Below are 759 nucleotides of genomic sequence, written 5' to 3'. Positions count from 1 at the left end.
AAATCTATCAATGTAATCCATCATATAAATAAACTGAAAGAAAAAACCATATGATCATTTCATTAGATGCTGAAAAAGCTTTTGGCAAAATTCAACAACCATTTATGATAAAAGTCTTGGAGAGATTAGGGATCCAAGGGTCATACCTATATATAATAAAGCTATATACAGCAAGCCGATAGCTAACATCAAATTAAACGGTGAGAAACTCAAAGCCATCCCACTAAACTCAGGAACACGACAAGGCTGTCCCTCTCGCCATACCTCTTCAATATAGTGCTTGAAGTTCTAGCAATAGCAATAAGACAACATAATGGGATCAAGGGGATTCGATTGGAAAGGAAGAAGTTAAACTTTCGTTATTTGGAGATGATATGATAGTGTACATAAGCGACGCCAAAACTCCACCAAAGAACTTTTACAACTGATAAACAACTTTAGCAATGTGGCAGGTTAGAAGATCAACTCCAAAAAATCAGTTGCCCTCTTAAACACAAAGGATATGGAAGCAGAGAGGGAAATCAGAGAACATTCACCTTTAAAGATAGACACAAACAGCGTAAAATATCTTGGGGGTAAATCTAACCAAGGAAGTGAAAGATCTATTTGACAAGAACTTTAAGTCTTTAAAGAAAGAAATTGAACAGGATATCAGAAAATGGATGGACCTCCCTTGCTCTTGGATTGGGAGGATCAACATAGTAAAAATGGCAATTCTACCAAAGGCAACTTATAGATTCAATGCAATCCCCATCAAGG

The sequence above is a fragment of the Microtus ochrogaster genome (assembly GCF_000317375.1).
Source record: "Microtus ochrogaster isolate Prairie Vole_2 chromosome 14 unlocalized genomic scaffold, MicOch1.0 chr14_random_3, whole genome shotgun sequence".
In the NCBI taxonomy this organism is placed as follows: Eukaryota; Metazoa; Chordata; class Mammalia; order Rodentia; family Cricetidae; genus Microtus; species Microtus ochrogaster.
This window is presented reverse-complemented; position numbering follows the sequence as displayed.